This window comes from Eschrichtius robustus, chromosome 7 (genome assembly GCF_028021215.1).
Source record: "Eschrichtius robustus isolate mEscRob2 chromosome 7, mEscRob2.pri, whole genome shotgun sequence".
NCBI lineage: Eukaryota > Metazoa > Chordata > Mammalia > Artiodactyla > Eschrichtiidae > Eschrichtius > Eschrichtius robustus.
The window spans coordinates 19,864,502-19,884,262 of record NC_090830.1 but is presented as its reverse complement, the minus strand read 5'-3'; positions in this window follow the sequence as shown (position 1 = coordinate 19,884,262).

Below are 19,761 nucleotides of genomic sequence, written 5' to 3'. Positions count from 1 at the left end.
TGGTGTAAAAGCTGCATAAACACAGCAGTGAAAAGCAGCTAAATCCCATTATAAAACTCAATTAATTTTAAAAACCCGTGAAACAAAGACAATGAAAGAGAGAGAAATTCTCACAAAATTCGTTCAGGGGCTGTGATGCCACCTGGATTGACCATTACCTAGACCTGCAGGTGATTGAGACATAAGGGTGGACACTCTTGGGGCTGAGAGGTTTGGTGAGGTTGGGTGAGCAAACGCAGACGCTTTAAAGTAATACTGCGTGGTACCCATCCCATGGGTCCCAAATCTCCAGGTTCAAGGGCATCTGCCTACATCGAAAAAATGCATGAGAAACCCAGAAGATGGTACAATCGAGTGATCGGGAAAGGTTTCTAAAACGCACCTCATTTCTCATCTCCTTGTGCTCGGGTTCGCCATTCCAGCCGCTTTACTAGCAATCTCCCGTCCTTGGAGAATCAGCACTTTTAACCTCCTGTTCCATTACAGGTTGCAATTTGTCCTGAGGGTGAACGGGAAGAGGGGGAACCAATGAGAGACTAGCTCTAGGTGTTGGGACAGGCACAGGTCACTCTATTTTCCCATCAGGAAGAAGAATTAAGCACAGGCTCAGTCTGCCGCCCCGGAAGCAGAATAGGGCCTAAAGAAAAACCTTGCGCTTTTGCGGCCAGCTCCCAAGAGAGCGAGTTGAAAAATGGAGCTCAGGGGCACTGCAATTCACAAACCTGCAGACTTATAAATGATAACTCTCGTCTACAAATATATTGAGGGAAGGCAACAAAGAGGATTTGAAAGCAAGGCAGAATTGCAGGAAACAGATTTCAGGAGGCAGATTCGAATCGCCTTTAAAGCACAGGAAAAGCGGCAAAACCTCGACAATGATGCCCTTGGCCAAAAAGGGCGTATGCGTTTTTTCCTGAATATATTCAGGAAAAAACGCATACGCCCTTTTTGGCCAACCAAGCAACCTGGAAAGGGAAATCAGCGCTACAAAGAAGTCTCGCTTCCCATCGGTCAAAAGGGCCATGCTGAATAAAGTGTCAAAACCAGAAATGCAGGACAGGCCATGGAGAAACGGGAGCCTTGCTACGCTGATGGGCGGGATGTAAATTGCCAACAGCCACTCTGGAGAAGTGTACGGTGTGTCCTGAAACATTTACAAAACTCAGCTTAGAGAGCATAGGGCACTTCCACTCATGGGCGTATAAATTGGGAAAACTAAAAATCAGCAGGACACAAGCACCCCAAAGTTTAGGGCTGCTCTGTTGACAAGAACCTCCACTTCGTTACACCTTAAATATCCCAGGAAAGGGAAAAATGGATAAAGAAGTGTGGTCCTTATGTACAATGGAATATCACTCAGCCATGAAATCAACGTCATAAGGCTAGTAGCAGCATGATGAGTGGATTTAGGTACGACGATTCTAAGTGAAATAAGTCACACAGAAAAAGACACTTATCGTAAGATATCAATTATAGAGGGAATGTAAGAACCGCTACCCTTGAACTGAATTACAAAACAGTACAGAGTCACACGGTTAGAAAACACACTATGGCTGCCTAACGGGAAAGGTGAGGTGGGGTGATGCATAAAACAAGGGTTTCAAATTAGCTCAGATACCGTTCCATAAACCCAATATGTAATAGACAAGACCTACTCCTTGCTCAGGGAACTGGACTCAACACCCCCTATTCACCGCCCAAGAATATATCTGACTAGTAAGAATCTTAAAACTTATGTATTGATATCTCTCTGTAAGTGAGTCAAGTGGGTGTAAAGCTGCATAAACACAGCAGTGAAAAGCAGCTAAACCCCATTATAAAACTCAATTAATTTAAAAAACCCGTGAAACAAAGACAGTGAAAGAGAGAGAAATTCTCACAAAATTCGTTCAGGGGATGTGATGCCACCTCGATTGACCATATCTAGACCTGCAGCCGATTGAGACATAAGGGTGGACACTCTTGGGGCTGAGAGGTTTGGTGAGGTTGGGTGAGCAAACGCAGACGCTTTAAAGTAATACTGTGTGGTACCCATCCCATGGGTCCCAAATCTCCAGGTTCAAGGGCATCTTCCTACATCGAAAACATGCATGAGAAACCCAGAAGATGGTCCACCGAGTGATCGGGGAAGGTTTCTAAAACGCACCTCATTTCTCATCTCCTTGTGCTCGAGTTCGTCATTCCAGCCGCTTTACTAGCAATCTCCCTCCTTGGAGAATCAGCACCTTTAACCTCCTGTTCCATACAGGTGGCAATTTGAACTGAGGATGAACGGGAAGACGGGGAACCAATGAGAGACTAGCTCTAGGTGTTGGGACAGGCACAGGTCACTCTATTTTCCCATCAGGAAGAAGAATTAACCACAGGCTCAGTCTGCCGCCCGGAAGCAGAATAGGGCCTAAAGAAATCCTGCGCTTTTGCGGCCAGCTCCCAAGAGAGCGAGTTGAAAAATGGAGCTCAGGGGCACTGCAATTCACAAACCTGCAGACTTATAAATGATAACTCTCGTCTACAAATATATTGAGGGAAGGCAACAAAGAGGATTTGAAAGCAAGGCAGAATTGCAGGAAACAGATTTCAGGAGGCAGATTCGAATCGCCTTTAAAGCACAGGAAAAGCGGCAAAACCTCGACAATGATGCCCTTGGCCAAAAAGTGCGTATGCGTTTTTTCCTGAATATATTCAGGAAAAAACGCATACGCCCTTTTTGGCAAACCAAGCAACCTGGAAAGGCAAATCAGCGCTACAAAGAAGTCTCGCTTCCCATCGGTCAAAAGGGCCATGCTGAATAAAGTGTCAAAACCAGAAATGCAGGACAGGCCACGGAGAAACGGGAGCCTCGCTACGCTGATGGGCGGGATGTAAATTGCCAACAGCCACTCTGGAGAAGTGTACGGTGTGTCCTGAAACATTTACAAAACTCAGCTTAGAGAGCATAGGGCACTTCCACTCATGGGCGTATAAATTGGGAAAACTAAAAATCAGCAGGACACAAGCACCCCAAAGTTTAGGGCTGCTCTGTTGACAAGAACCTCCACTTCGTTACACCTTAAATATCCCAGGAAAGGGAAAAATGGATAAAGAAGTTGTGGTCCTTATGTACAATGGAATATCACTCAGCCATGAAATCGACGTCATAAGGCTAGTAGCAGCATGATGAGTGGATTTAGGTACGACGATTCTAAGTGTAATAAGTCACACAGAAAAAGACACTTATCATAAGATATCACCTATAGAGGGAATGTAAAAACCGCTGCCCTTGAACTGAATTACAAAACAGAACAGAGTCACACGGTTAGAAAACACACTATGGCTGCCTAACGGGAAAGGTGAGGTGGGGTGATGCATAAAACAAGGGTTTCAAATTAGCTCAGATACCGTTCCATAAACCCAATACGTAATAGACAAGACCTACTCCTTGCTCAGGGAACTGGACTCAACACCCCCTATTCACCGCCCAAGAGTATATCTGACTAGTAAGAATCTTAAAACCTATGTATTGATATCTCTCTGTAAGTGACTCAAGTTGGTGTAAAGCTGCATAAACACAGCAGTGAAAAGCAGCTAAATCCCATTATAAAACTCAATTAATTTTAAAAACCCGTGAAACAAAGACAATGAAAGAGAGAGAAATTCTCACAAAATTCGTTCAGGGGCTGTGATGCCACCTGGATTGACCATACCTAGACCTGCAGGTGATTGAGACATAAGGGTGGACACTCTTGGGGCTGAGAGGTTTGGTGAGGTTGGGTGAGCAAACGCAGACGCTTTAAAGTAATACTGCGTGGTACCCATCCCATGGGTCCCAAATCTCCAGGTTCAAGGGCATCTGCCTACATCGAAAAAATGCATGAGAAACCCAGAAGATGGTACATCGAGTGATCGGGAAAGGTTTCTAAAACGCACCTCATTTCTCATCTCCTTGTGCTCGGGTTCGCCATTCCAGCCGCTTTACTAGCAATCTCCCTCCTTGGAGAATCAGCACTTTTAACCTCCTGTTCCATACAGGTTGCAATTTGTCCTGAGGGTGAACGGGAAGAGGGGGAACCAATGAGAGACTAGCTCTAGGTGTTGGGACAGGCACAGGTCACTCTATTTTCCCATCAGGAAGAAGAATTAAGCACAGGCTCAGTCTGCCGCCCGGAAGCAGAATAGGGCCTAAAGAAAACCTTGCGCTTTTGCGGCCAGCTCCCAAGAGAGCGAGTTGAAAAATGGAGCTCAGGGGCACTGCAATTCACAAACCTGCAGACTTATAAATGATAACTCTCGTCTACAAATATATTGAGGGAAGGCAACAAAGAGGATTTGAAAGCAAGGCAGAATTGCAGGAAACAGATTTCAGGAGGCAGATTCGAATCGCCTTTAAAGCACAGGAAAAGCGGCAAAACCTCGACAATGATGCCCTTGGCCAAAAAGGGCGTATGCGTTTTTTCCTGAATATATTCAGGAAAAAACGCATACGCCCTTTTTGGCCAACCAAGCAACCTGGAAAGGGAAATCAGCGCTACAAAGAAGTCTCGCTTCCCATCGGTCAAAAGGGCCATGCTGAATAAAGTGTCAAAACCAGAAATGCAGGACAGGCCATGGAGAAACGGGAGCCTTGCTACGCTGATGGGCGGGATGTAAATTGCCAACAGCCACTCTGGAGAAGTGTACGGTGTGTCCTGAAACATTTACAAAACTCAGCTTAGAGAGCATAGGGCACTTCCACTCATGGGCGTATAAATTGGGAAAACTAAAAATCAGCAGGACACAAGCACCCCAAAGTTTAGGGCTGCTCTGTTGACAAGAACCTCCACTTCGTTACACCTTAAATATCCCAGGAAAGGGAAAAATGGATAAAGAAGTGTGGTCCTTATGTACAATGGAATATCACTCAGCCATGAAATCAACGTCATAAGGCTAGTAGCAGCATGATGAGTGGATTTAGGTACGACGATTCTAAGTGAAATAAGTCACACAGAAAAAGACACTTATCGTAAGATATCAATTATAGAGGGAATGTAAGAACCGCTACCCTTGAACTGAATTACAAAACAGTACAGAGTCACACGGTTAGAAAACACACTATGGCTGCCTAACGGGAAAGGTGAGGTGGGGTGATGCATAAAACAAGGGTTTCAAATTAGCTCAGATACCGTTCCATAAACCCAATATGTAATAGACAAGACCTACTCCTTGCTCAGGGAACTGGACTCAACACCCCCTATTCACCGCCCAAGAATATATCTGACTAGTAAGAATCTTAAAACTTATGTATTGATATCTCTCTGTAAGTGAGTCAAGTGGGTGTAAAGCTGCATAAACACAGCAGTGAAAAGCAGCTAAACCCCATTATAAAACTCAATTAATTTAAAAAACCCGTGAAACAAAGACAGTGAAAGAGAGAGAAATTCTCACAAAATTCGTTCAGGGGATGTGATGCCACCTCGATTGACCATATCTAGACCTGCAGCCGATTGAGACATAAGGGTGGACACTCTTGGGGCTGAGAGGTTTGGTGAGGTTGGGTGAGCAAACGCAGACGCTTTAAAGTAATACTGTGTGGTACCCATCCCATGGGTCCCAAATCTCCAGGTTCAAGGGCATCTTCCTACATCGAAAACATGCATGAGAAACCCAGAAGATGGTCCACCGAGTGATCGGGGAAGGTTTCTAAAACGCACCTCATTTCTCATCTCCTTGTGCTCGAGTTCGTCATTCCAGCCGCTTTACTAGCAATCTCCCTCCTTGGAGAATCAGCACCTTTAACCTCCTGTTCCATACAGGTGGCAATTTGAACTGAGGATGAACGGGAAGACGGGGAACCAATGAGAGACTAGCTCTAGGTGTTGGGACAGGCACAGGTCACTCTATTTTCCCATCAGGAAGAAGAATTAACCACAGGCTCAGTCTGCCGCCCGGAAGCAGAATAGGGCCTAAAGAAATCCTGCGCTTTTGCGGCCAGCTCCCAAGAGAGCGAGTTGAAAAATGGAGCTCAGGGGCACTGCAATTCACAAACCTGCAGACTTATAAATGATAACTCTCGTCTACAAATATATTGAGGGAAGGCAACAAAGAGGATTTGAAAGCAAGGCAGAATTGCAGGAAACAGATTTCAGGAGGCAGATTCGAATCGCCTTTAAAGCACAGGAAAAGCGGCAAAACCTCGACAATGATGCCCTTGGCCAAAAAGTGCGTATGCGTTTTTTCCTGAATATATTCAGGAAAAAACGCATACGCCCTTTTTGGCAAACCAAGCAACCTGGAAAGGCAAATCAGCGCTACAAAGAAGTCTCGCTTCCCATCGGTCAAAAGGGCCATGCTGAATAAAGTGTCAAAACCAGAAATGCAGGACAGGCCACGGAGAAAAGGGAGCCTTGCTACGCTGATGGGCGGGATGTAAATTGCCAACAGCCACTCTGGAGAAGTGTACGGTGTGTCCTGAAACATTTATAAAACTCAGCTTAGAGAGCATAGGGCACTTCCACTCATGGGCGTATACATTGGGAAAACTAGAAATCAGCAAGACACAAGCACCCCAAAGTTTAGGGCTGCTCTGTTGACAAGAACCTCCACTTCGTTACACCTTAAATATCCCAGGAAAGGGAAAAATGGATAAAGAAGTTGTGGTCCTTATGTACAATGGAATATCACTCAGCCATGAAATCAACATCATAAGGCTAGTAGCAGCATGATGAGTGGATTTAGGTACGACGATTCTAAGTGAAATAAGTCACACAGAAAAAGACACTTATCATAAGATATCACTTATAGAGGGAATGTAAAAACCGCTACCCTTGAACTGAATTACAAAACAGTACAGAGTCACACGGTTAGAAACACACTATGGCTGCCTAACAGGAAAGGTGAGGTGGGGTGATGCATAAAACAAGGGTTTCAAAATAGCTCAGATACCGTTCCATAAACCCAATACGTAATAGACAAGACCTACTCCTTGCTCAGGGAACTGGACTCAACCCCCCCTATTCACCGCCCAAGAATATATCTGACTAGCAAGAATCTTAAAACTTATGTATTGATATCTCTCTGTAAGTGAGTCAAGTGGGTGTAAAGCTGCATAAACAGAGCAGTGAAAAGCAGCTAAACCCCATTATAAAACTCAATTAATTTTAAAAACCCGTGAAACAAATACAGTGAAAGAGAGAGAAATTCTCACAAAATTCGTTCAGGGGCTGTGATGCCACCTGGATTGACCATATCTAGACCTGCAGCTGATTGAGACATAAGGGTGGACACTCTTGGGGCTGAGAGGTTTGGTGAGGTTGGGTGAGCAAACGCAGACGCTTTAAAGTAATACTGCGTGGTACCCATCCCATGGGTCCCAAATCTCCAGGTTCAAGGGCATCTGCCTACATCGAAAACATGCATGAGAAACCCAGAAGATGGTACATCGAGTGATCGGGAAAGGTTTCTAAAACGCACCTCATTTCTCATCTCCTTGTGCTCGGGTTCGCCATTCCAGCCGCTTTACTAGCAATCTCCCTCCTTGGAGAATCAGCACCTTTAACCTCCTGTTCCATACAGGTTGCAATTTGTCCTGAGGGTGAACGGGAAGAGGGGGAACCAATGAGAGACTAGCTCTAGGTTTTGGGACAGGCACAGGTCACTCTATTTTCCCATCAGGAAGAAGAATTTACCACAGGCTCAGTCTGCCGCCCGGAAGCTGAATAGGGCCTAAAGAAAACCTTGCGCTTTTGCGGCCAGTTCCCAAGAGAGCGAGTTGAAAAATGGAGCTCAGGGGCACTGCAATTCACAAACCTGCAGACTTATAAATGATAACTCTCGTCTACAAATATATTGAGGGAAGGCAACAAAGAGGATTTGAAAGCAAGGCAGAATTGCAGGAAACAGATTTCAGGAGGCAGATTCGAATCGCCTTTAAAGCACAGGAAAAGCGGCAAAACCTCGACAATGATGCCCTTGGCCAAAAAGTGCGTATGCGTTTTTTCCTGAATATATTCAGGAAAAAACGCATACGCCCTTTTTGGCCAACCAAGCAACCTGGAAAGGCAAATCAGCACTACAAAGAAGTCTCGCTTTCCATCGGTCAAACGGGCCATGCTGAATAAAGTGTCAAAACCAGAAATGCAGGACAGGCCACGGAGAAACGGGAGCCTCGCTACGCTGATGGGCGGGATGTAAATTGCCAACAGCCACTCTGGAGAAGTGTACGGTGTGTCCTGAAACATTTACAAAACTCAGCTTAGAGAGCATAGGGCACTTCCACTCATGGGCGTATAAATTGGGAAAACTAAAAATCAGCAGGACACAAGCACCCCAAAGTTTAGGGCTGCTCTGTTGACAAGAACCTCCACTTCGTTACACCTTAAATATCCCAGGAAAGGGAAAAATGGATAAAGAAGTTGTGGTCCTTATGTACAATGGAATATCACTCAGCCATGAAATCGACGTCATAAGGCTAGTAGCAGCATGATGAGTGGATTTAGGTACGACGATTCTAAGTGTAATAAGTCACACAGAAAAAGACACTTATCATAAGATATCACCTATAGAGGGAATGTAAAAACCGCTGCCCTTGAACTGAATTACAAAACAGAACAGAGTCACACGGTTAGAAAACACACTATGGCTGCCTAACGGGAAAGGTGAGGTGGGGTGATGCATAAAACAAGGGTTTCAAATTAGCTCAGATACCGTTCCATAAACCCAATACGTAATAGACAAGACCTACTCCTTGCTCAGGGAACTGGACTCAACACCCCCTATTCACCGCCCAAGAGTATATCTGACTAGTAAGAATCTTAAAACCTATGTATTGATATCTCTCTGTAAGTGACTCAAGTTGGTGTAAAGCTGCATAAACACAGCAGTGAAAAGCAGCTAAATCCCATTATAAAACTCAATTAATTTTAAAAACCCGTGAAACAAAGACAATGAAAGAGAGAGAAATTCTCACAAAATTCGTTCAGGGGCTGTGATGCCACCTGGATTGACCATACCTAGACCTGCAGGTGATTGAGACATAAGGGTGGACACTCTTGGGGCTGAGAGGTTTGGTGAGGTTGGGTGAGCAAACGCAGACGCTTTAAAGTAATACTGCGTGGTACCCATCCCATGGGTCCCAAATCTCCAGGTTCAAGGGCATCTGCCTACATCGAAAAAATGCATGAGAAACCCAGAAGATGGTACATCGAGTGATCGGGAAAGGTTTCTAAAACGCACCTCATTTCTCATCTCCTTGTGCTCGGGTTCGCCATTCCAGCCGCTTTACTAGCAATCTCCCTCCTTGGAGAATCAGCACTTTTAACCTCCTGTTCCATACAGGTTGCAATTTGTCCTGAGGGTGAACGGGAAGAGGGGGAACCAATGAGAGACTAGCTCTAGGTGTTGGGACAGGCACAGGTCACTCTATTTTCCCATCAGGAAGAAGAATTAAGCACAGGCTCAGTCTGCCGCCCGGAAGCAGAATAGGGCCTAAAGAAAACCTTGCGCTTTTGCGGCCAGCTCCCAAGAGAGCGAGTTGAAAAATGGAGCTCAGGGGCACTGCAATTCACAAACCTGCAGACTTATAAATGATAACTCTCGTCTACAAATATATTGAGGGAAGGCAACAAAGAGGATTTGAAAGCAAGGCAGAATTGCAGGAAACAGATTTCAGGAGGCAGATTCGAATCGCCTTTAAAGCACAGGAAAAGCGGCAAAACCTCGACAATGATGCCCTTGGCCAAAAAGGGCGTATGCGTTTTTTCCTGAATATATTCAGGAAAAAACGCATACGCCCTTTTTGGCCAACCAAGCAACCTGGAAAGGGAAATCAGCGCTACAAAGAAGTCTCGCTTCCCATCGGTCAAAAGGGCCATGCTGAATAAAGTGTCAAAACCAGAAATGCAGGACAGGCCATGGAGAAACGGGAGCCTTGCTACGCTGATGGGCGGGATGTAAATTGCCAACAGCCACTCTGGAGAAGTGTACGGTGTGTCCTGAAACATTTACAAAACTCAGCTTAGAGAGCATAGGGCACTTCCACTCATGGGCGTATAAATTGGGAAAACTAAAAATCAGCAGGACACAAGCACCCCAAAGTTTAGGGCTGCTCTGTTGACAAGAACCTCCACTTCGTTACACCTTAAATATCCCAGGAAAGGGAAAAATGGATAAAGAAGTGTGGTCCTTATGTACAATGGAATATCACTCAGCCATGAAATCAACGTCATAAGGCTAGTAGCAGCATGATGAGTGGATTTAGGTACGACGATTCTAAGTGAAATAAGTCACACAGAAAAAGACACTTATCGTAAGATATCAATTATAGAGGGAATGTAAGAACCGCTACCCTTGAACTGAATTACAAAACAGTACAGAGTCACACGGTTAGAAAACACACTATGGCTGCCTAACGGGAAAGGTGAGGTGGGGTGATGCATAAAACAAGGGTTTCAAATTAGCTCAGATACCGTTCCATAAACCCAATATGTAATAGACAAGACCTACTCCTTGCTCAGGGAACTGGACTCAACACCCCCTATTCACCGCCCAAGAATATATCTGACTAGTAAGAATCTTAAAACTTATGTATTGATATCTCTCTGTAAGTGAGTCAAGTGGGTGTAAAGCTGCATAAACACAGCAGTGAAAAGCAGCTAAACCCCATTATAAAACTCAATTAATTTAAAAAACCCGTGAAACAAAGACAGTGAAAGAGAGAGAAATTCTCACAAAATTCGTTCAGGGGATGTGATGCCACCTCGATTGACCATATCTAGACCTGCAGCCGATTGAGACATAAGGGTGGACACTCTTGGGGCTGAGAGGTTTGGTGAGGTTGGGTGAGCAAACGCAGACGCTTTAAAGTAATACTGTGTGGTACCCATCCCATGGGTCCCAAATCTCCAGGTTCAAGGGCATCTTCCTACATCGAAAACATGCATGAGAAACCCAGAAGATGGTCCACCGAGTGATCGGGGAAGGTTTCTAAAACGCACCTCATTTCTCATCTCCTTGTGCTCGAGTTCGTCATTCCAGCCGCTTTACTAGCAATCTCCCTCCTTGGAGAATCAGCACCTTTAACCTCCTGTTCCATACAGGTGGCAATTTGAACTGAGGATGAACGGGAAGACGGGGAACCAATGAGAGACTAGCTCTAGGTGTTGGGACAGGCACAGGTCACTCTATTTTCCCATCAGGAAGAAGAATTAACCACAGGCTCAGTCTGCCGCCCGGAAGCAGAATAGGGCCTAAAGAAATCCTGCGCTTTTGCGGCCAGCTCCCAAGAGAGCGAGTTGAAAAATGGAGCTCAGGGGCACTGCAATTCACAAACCTGCAGACTTATAAATGATAACTCTCGTCTACAAATATATTGAGGGAAGGCAACAAAGAGGATTTGAAAGCAAGGCAGAATTGCAGGAAACAGATTTCAGGAGGCAGATTCGAATCGCCTTTAAAGCACAGGAAAAGCGGCAAAACCTCGACAATGATGCCCTTGGCCAAAAAGTGCGTATGCGTTTTTTCCTGAATATATTCAGGAAAAAACGCATACGCCCTTTTTGGCAAACCAAGCAACCTGGAAAGGCAAATCAGCGCTACAAAGAAGTCTCGCTTCCCATCGGTCAAAAGGGCCATGCTGAATAAAGTGTCAAAACCAGAAATGCAGGACAGGCCACGGAGAAACGGGAGCCTCGCTACGCTGATGGGCGGGATGTAAATTGCCAACAGCCACTCTGGAGAAGTGTACGGTGTGTCCTGAAACATTTACAAAACTCAGCTTAGAGAGCATAGGGCACTTCCACTCATGGGCGTATAAATTGGGAAAACTAAAAATCAGCAGGACACAAGCACCCCAAAGTTTAGGGCTGCTCTGTTGACAAGAACCTCCACTTCGTTACACCTTAAATATCCCAGGAAAGGGAAAAATGGATAAAGAAGTTGTGGTCCTTATGTACAATGGAATATCACTCAGCCATGAAATCGACGTCATAAGGCTAGTAGCAGCATGATGAGTGGATTTAGGTACGACGATTCTAAGTGTAATAAGTCACACAGAAAAAGACACTTATCATAAGATATCACCTATAGAGGGAATGTAAAAACCGCTGCCCTTGAACTGAATTACAAAACAGAACAGAGTCACACGGTTAGAAAACACACTATGGCTGCCTAACGGGAAAGGTGAGGTGGGGTGATGCATAAAACAAGGGTTTCAAATTAGCTCAGATACCGTTCCATAAACCCAATACGTAATAGACAAGACCTACTCCTTGCTCAGGGAACTGGACTCAACACCCCCTATTCACCGCCCAAGAGTATATCTGACTAGTAAGAATCTTAAAACCTATGTATTGATATCTCTCTGTAAGTGACTCAAGTTGGTGTAAAGCTGCATAAACACAGCAGTGAAAAGCAGCTAAATCCCATTATAAAACTCAATTAATTTTAAAAACCCGTGAAACAAAGACAATGAAAGAGAGAGAAATTCTCACAAAATTCGTTCAGGGGCTGTGATGCCACCTGGATTGACCATACCTAGACCTGCAGGTGATTGAGACATAAGGGTGGACACTCTTGGGGCTGAGAGGTTTGGTGAGGTTGGGTGAGCAAACGCAGACGCTTTAAAGTAATACTGCGTGGTACCCATCCCATGGGTCCCAAATCTCCAGGTTCAAGGGCATCTGCCTACATCGAAAAAATGCATGAGAAACCCAGAAGATGGTACATCGAGTGATCGGGAAAGGTTTCTAAAACGCACCTCATTTCTCATCTCCTTGTGCTCGGGTTCGCCATTCCAGCCGCTTTACTAGCAATCTCCCTCCTTGGAGAATCAGCACTTTTAACCTCCTGTTCCATACAGGTTGCAATTTGTCCTGAGGGTGAACGGGAAGAGGGGGAACCAATGAGAGACTAGCTCTAGGTGTTGGGACAGGCACAGGTCACTCTATTTTCCCATCAGGAAGAAGAATTAAGCACAGGCTCAGTCTGCCGCCCGGAAGCAGAATAGGGCCTAAAGAAAACCTTGCGCTTTTGCGGCCAGCTCCCAAGAGAGCGAGTTGAAAAATGGAGCTCAGGGGCACTGCAATTCACAAACCTGCAGACTTATAAATGATAACTCTCGTCTACAAATATATTGAGGGAAGGCAACAAAGAGGATTTGAAAGCAAGGCAGAATTGCAGGAAACAGATTTCAGGAGGCAGATTCGAATCGCCTTTAAAGCACAGGAAAAGCGGCAAAACCTCGACAATGATGCCCTTGGCCAAAAAGGGCGTATGCGTTTTTTCCTGAATATATTCAGGAAAAAACGCATACGCCCTTTTTGGCCAACCAAGCAACCTGGAAAGGGAAATCAGCGCTACAAAGAAGTCTCGCTTCCCATCGGTCAAAAGGGCCATGCTGAATAAAGTGTCAAAACCAGAAATGCAGGACAGGCCATGGAGAAACGGGAGCCTTGCTACGCTGATGGGCGGGATGTAAATTGCCAACAGCCACTCTGGAGAAGTGTACGGTGTGTCCTGAAACATTTACAAAACTCAGCTTAGAGAGCATAGGGCACTTCCACTCATGGGCGTATAAATTGGGAAAACTAAAAATCAGCAGGACACAAGCACCCCAAAGTTTAGGGCTGCTCTGTTGACAAGAACCTCCACTTCGTTACACCTTAAATATCCCAGGAAAGGGAAAAATGGATAAAGAAGTGTGGTCCTTATGTACAATGGAATATCACTCAGCCATGAAATCAACGTCATAAGGCTAGTAGCAGCATGATGAGTGGATTTAGGTACGACGATTCTAAGTGAAATAAGTCACACAGAAAAAGACACTTATCGTAAGATATCAATTATAGAGGGAATGTAAGAACCGCTACCCTTGAACTGAATTACAAAACAGTACAGAGTCACACGGTTAGAAAACACACTATGGCTGCCTAACGGGAAAGGTGAGGTGGGGTGATGCATAAAACAAGGGTTTCAAATTAGCTCAGATACCGTTCCATAAACCCAATATGTAATAGACAAGACCTACTCCTTGCTCAGGGAACTGGACTCAACACCCCCTATTCACCGCCCAAGAATATATCTGACTAGTAAGAATCTTAAAACTTATGTATTGATATCTCTCTGTAAGTGAGTCAAGTGGGTGTAAAGCTGCATAAACACAGCAGTGAAAAGCAGCTAAACCCCATTATAAAACTCAATTAATTTAAAAAACCCGTGAAACAAAGACAGTGAAAGAGAGAGAAATTCTCACAAAATTCGTTCAGGGGATGTGATGCCACCTCGATTGACCATATCTAGACCTGCAGCCGATTGAGACATAAGGGTGGACACTCTTGGGGCTGAGAGGTTTGGTGAGGTTGGGTGAGCAAACGCAGACGCTTTAAAGTAATACTGTGTGGTACCCATCCCATGGGTCCCAAATCTCCAGGTTCAAGGGCATCTTCCTACATCGAAAACATGCATGAGAAACCCAGAAGATGGTCCACCGAGTGATCGGGGAAGGTTTCTAAAACGCACCTCATTTCTCATCTCCTTGTGCTCGAGTTCGTCATTCCAGCCGCTTTACTAGCAATCTCCCTCCTTGGAGAATCAGCACCTTTAACCTCCTGTTCCATACAGGTGGCAATTTGAACTGAGGATGAACGGGAAGACGGGGAACCAATGAGAGACTAGCTCTAGGTGTTGGGACAGGCACAGGTCACTCTATTTTCCCATCAGGAAGAAGAATTAACCACAGGCTCAGTCTGCCGCCCGGAAGCAGAATAGGGCCTAAAGAAATCCTGCGCTTTTGCGGCCAGCTCCCAAGAGAGCGAGTTGAAAAATGGAGCTCAGGGGCACTGCAATTCACAAACCTGCAGACTTATAAATGATAACTCTCGTCTACAAATATATTGAGGGAAGGCAACAAAGAGGATTTGAAAGCAAGGCAGAATTGCAGGAAACAGATTTCAGGAGGCAGATTCGAATCGCCTTTAAAGCACAGGAAAAGCGGCAAAACCTCGACAATGATGCCCTTGGCCAAAAAGTGCGTATGCGTTTTTTCCTGAATATATTCAGGAAAAAACGCATACGCCCTTTTTGGCAAACCAAGCAACCTGGAAAGGCAAATCAGCGCTACAAAGAAGTCTCGCTTCCCATCGGTCAAAAGGGCCATGCTGAATAAAGTGTCAAAACCAGAAATGCAGGACAGGCCACGGAGAAAAGGGAGCCTTGCTACGCTGATGGGCGGGATGTAAATTGCCAACAGCCACTCTGGAGAAGTGTACGGTGTGTCCTGAAACATTTATAAAACTCAGCTTAGAGAGCATAGGGCACTTCCACTCATGGGCGTATACATTGGGAAAACTAGAAATCAGCAAGACACAAGCACCCCAAAGTTTAGGGCTGCTCTGTTGACAAGAACCTCCACTTCGTTACACCTTAAATATCCCAGGAAAGAGAAAAATGGATAAAGAAGTTGTGGTCCTTATGTACAATGGAATATCACTCAGCCATGAAATCAACGTCATAAGGCTAGTAGCAGCATGATGAGTGGATTTAGGTACGACGATTCTAAGTCAAATAAGTCACACAGAAAAAGACACTTATCATAAGATATCACCTATAGAGGGAATGTAAAAACCGCTGCCCTTGAACTGAATTACAAAACAGAACAGAGTCACTCGGTTAGAAAACACACTATGGCTGCCTAACGGGAAAGGTGAGGTGGGGTGATGCATAAAACAAGGGTTTCAAATTAGCTCAGATACCGTTCCATAAACCCAATACGTAATAGACAAGACCTACTCCTTGCTCAGGGAACTGGACTCAACACCCCCTATTCACCGCCCAAGAGTATATCTGACTAGTAAGAATCTTAAAACCTATGTATTGATATCTCTCTGTAAGTGAGTCAAGTGGGTGTAAAGCTGCATAAACACAGCAGTGAAAAGCAGCTAAACCCCATTATAAAACTCAATTAATTTTAAAAACCCGTGAAACAAAGACAGTGAAAGGGAGAGAAATTCTTACAAAATTCGTTCAGGGGCTGTGATGCCACCTGGATTGACCGTATCTAGACCCGCAGCTGATTGAGACATAAGGGTGGACACTCTTGGGGCTGAGAGGTTTGGTGAGGTTGGGTGAGCAAACGCAGACGCTTTAAAGTAATACTGCGTGGTACCCATCCCATGGGTCCCAAATCTCAAGGTTCAAGGGCATCTTCCTACATCGAAAACATGCATGAGAAACCCAGAAGACGGTCCACCGAGTGAACGGGAAAGGTTTCTAAAACGCACCTCATTTCTCATCTCCTTGTGCTCGGGTTCGCCATTCCAGCCGCTTTACTAGCAATCTCCCTCCTTGGAGAATCAGCACCTTTAACCTCCTGTTCCATACAGGTTGCAATTTGTCCTGAGGGTGAACGGGAAGACGGGGAACCAATGAGAGACTAGCTCTAGGTGTTGGGACAGGCACAGGTCACTCTATTTTCCCATCAGGAAGAAGAATTAACCACAGGCTCAGTCTGCCGCCCGGAAGCAGAATAGGGCCTAAAGCAATCCTGCGCTTTTGCGGCCAGCTCCCAAGAGAGCGAGTTGAAAAATGGAGCTCAGGGGCACTGCAATTCACAAACCTGCAGACTTATAAATGATAACTCTCGTCTACAAATATATTGAGGGAAGGCAACAAAGAGGATTTGAAAGCAAGGCAGAATTGCAGGAAACAGATTTCAGGAGGCAGATTCGAATCGCCTTTAAAGCACAGGAAAAGCGGCAAAACCTCGACAATGATGCCCTTGGCCAAAAAGGGCGTATGCGTTTTTTCCTGAATATATTCAGGAAAAAACGCATACGCCCTTTTTGGCCAACCAAGCAACCTGGAAAGGCAAATCAGCGCTACAAAGAAGTCTCGCTTCCCATCGGTCAAAAGGGCCATGCTGAATAAAGTGTCAAAACCAGAAATGCAGGACAGGCCTCGGAGAAACGGGAGCCTTGCTACGCTGATGGGCGGGATGTAAATTGCCAACAGCCACTCTGGAGAAGTGTACGGTGTGTCCTGAAACATTTACAAAACTCAGCTTAGAGAGCATAGGGCACTTCCACTCATGGGCGTATAAATTGGGAAAACTAAAAATCAGCAAGACACAAGCACCCCAAAGTTTAGGGCTGCTCTGTTGACAAGAACCTCCACTTCGTTACACCTTAAATATCCCAGGAAAGAGAAAAATGGATAAAGAAGTTGTGGTCCTTATGTACAATGGAATATCACTCAGCCATGAAATCAACGTCATAAGGCTAGTAGCAGCATGATGAGTGGATTTAGGTACGACGATTCTAAGTCAAATAAGTCACACAGAAAAAGACACTAATCATAAGATATCACCTATAGAGGGAATGTAAAAACCGCTGCCCTTGAACTGAATTACAAAACAGAACAGAGTCACACGGTTAGAAAACACACTATGGCTGCCTAACGGCAAAGGTGAGGTGGGGTGATGCATAAAACAAGGGTTTCAAATTAGCTCAGATACCGTTCCATAAACCCAATATGTAATAGACAAGACCTACTCCTTGCTCAGGGAACTGGACTCAACACCCCCTATTCACCGCCCAAAAGTATATCTGACTAGTAAGAATCTTAAAACCTATGTATTGATATCTCTCTGTAAGTGAGTCAAGTGGGTGTAAAGCTGCATAAACACAGCAGTGAAAAGCAGCTAAACCCCATTATAAAACTCAATTAATTTTAAAAACCCGTGAAACAAAGACAGTGAAAGGGAGAGAAATTCTTACAAAATTCGTTCAGGCGCTGTGATGCCACCTGGATTGACCATATCTAGACCCGCAGCTGATTGAGACATAAGGGTGGACACTCTTGGGGCTGAGGGGTTTGGTGAGGTTCGGTGAGCAAACGCAGACGCTTTAAAGTAATACTGCGTGGTACCCATCCCATGGGTCCCAAATCTCCAGGTTCAAGGGCATCTTCCTACATCGAAAATATGCATGAGAAACCCAGAAGATGGTCCACCGAGTGATCGGGAAAGGTTTCTAAAACGCACCTCATTTCTCGTCTCCTTCTGCTCGGGTTCGCCATTCCAGCCGCTTTACTAGCAATCTCCCTCCTTGGAGAATCAGCACCTTTAACCTCCTGTTCCATACAGGTGGCAATTTGAACTGAGGGTGAACGGGAAGAGGGGGAACCAATGAGAGACTAGCTCTAGGTGTTGGGACAGGCACAGGTCACTCTATTTTCCCATCAGGAAGAAGAATTAACCACAGGCTCAGTCTGCCGCCCGGAAGCAGAATAGGGCCTAAAGCAATCCTGCGCTTTTGCGGCCAGCTCCCAAGAGAGCGAGTTGAAAAATGGAGCTCAGGGGCACTGCAATTCACAAACCTGCAGACTTATAAATGATAACTCTCGTCTAAAAATATATTGAGGGAAGGCAACAAAGAGGATTTGAAAGCAAGGCAGAATTGCAGGAAACAGATTTCAGGAGGCAGATTCGAATCGCCTTTAAAGCACAGGAAAAGCGGCAAAACCTCGACAATGATGCCCTTGGCCAAACAGGGCGTATGCGTTTTTTCCTGAATATATTCAGGAAAAAACGCATACGCCCTGTTTGGCCAACCAAGCAACCTGGAAAGGCAAATCAGCGCTACAAAGAAGTCTCGCTTCCCATCGGTCAAAAGGGCCATGCTGAATAAAGTGTCAAAACCAGAAATGCAGGACAGGCCACGGAGAAACGGGAGCCTTGCTACGCTGATGGGCGGGATGTAAATTGCCAACAGCCACTCTGGAGAAGTGTACGGTGTGTCCTGAAACATTTACAAAACTCAGCTTAGAGAGCATAGGGCACTTCCACTCATGGGCGTATAAATTGGGAAAACTAAAAATCAGCAAGACACAAGCACCCCAAAGTTTAGGGCTGCTCTGTTGACAAGAACCTCCACTTCGTTACACCTTAAATATCCCAGGAAAGAGAAAAATGGATAAAGAAGTTGTGGTCCTTATGTACAATGGAATATCACTCAGCCATGAAATCAACGTCATAAGGCTAGTAGCAGCATGATGAGTGGATTTAGGTACGACGATTCTAAGTGCAATAAGTCACACAGAAAAAGACACTTATCATAAGATATCACTTATAGAGGGAATGTAAAAACCGCTGCCCTTGAACTGAATTACAAAACAGAACAGAGTCACACGGTTAGAAAACACACTATGGCTGCCAAACGGGAAACGTGAGGTGGGGTGATGCATAAAACAAGGGTTTCAAATTAGCTCAGATACCGTTCCATAAACCCAATACGTAATAGACAAGACCTACTCCTTGCTCAGGGAACTGGACTCAACACCCCCTATTCACCGCCCAAGAGTATATCTGACTAGTAAGAATCTTAAAACCTATGTATTGATATCTCTCTGTAAGTGAGTCAAGTGGGTGTAAAGCTGCATAAACACAGCAGTGAAAAGCAGCTAAACCCCATTATAAAACTCAATTAATTTTAAAAACCCGTGAAACAAAGACAGTGAAAGGGAGAGAAATTCTTACAAAATTCGTTCAGGCGCTGTGATGCCACCTGGATTGACCATATCTAGACCCGCAGCTGATTGAGACATAAGGGTGGACACTCTTGGGGCTGAGGGGTTTGGTGAGGTTCGGTGAGCAAACGCAGACGCTTTAAAGTAATACTGCGTGGTACCCATCCCATGGGTCCCAAATCTCCAGGTTCAAGGGCATCTTCCTACATCGAAAACATGCATGAGAAACCCAGAAGATGGTCCACCGAGTGATCGGGAAAGGTTTCTAAAACGCACCTCATTTCTCGTCTC